Consider the following 207-nt stretch of genomic DNA (forward strand, 5'->3'; position numbering starts at 1 on the left):
GGGGGGGGGGGCTACAGGAGAATAGGCAAGCAGCTTGGTGAGAAGGTAAAAACTGTTTTTTTTATTAATTATTAGAATTATTAGAAAATGGAAGAAGTTCAAGATGACGGTCAATGTCTCTCGGTCTGGGGCTCCATGCAAGATCTCACCTCTTTGGGGCATCAATGATCATGAGGAAGGTGAGGGATCAGCCCAGAACTACAAGGC

At 45.4% G+C, this 207-nt stretch overlaps 1 protein-coding gene and 1 long non-coding RNA gene across 2 annotated transcripts in view; one reads left to right on the top strand and one right to left on the bottom strand.

Annotated features, from left to right (window-relative positions):
• b3glctb (beta 3-glucosyltransferase b) overlaps nt 1-207 on the top strand; it is a 19,114-nt gene that overhangs the window by 16,361 nt on the left and 2,546 nt on the right. The gene's annotated exons all lie outside the window — the stretch shown is intronic.
• LOC116700664 (uncharacterized) overlaps nt 1-207 on the bottom strand; it is a 19,274-nt gene that overhangs the window by 3,338 nt on the left and 15,729 nt on the right. The window lies entirely within an intron of this gene.

The sequence above is a fragment of the Etheostoma spectabile genome, chromosome 13 (genome assembly GCF_008692095.1).
Source record: "Etheostoma spectabile isolate EspeVRDwgs_2016 chromosome 13, UIUC_Espe_1.0, whole genome shotgun sequence".
Taxonomy (NCBI): Eukaryota; Metazoa; Chordata; class Actinopteri; order Perciformes; family Percidae; genus Etheostoma; species Etheostoma spectabile.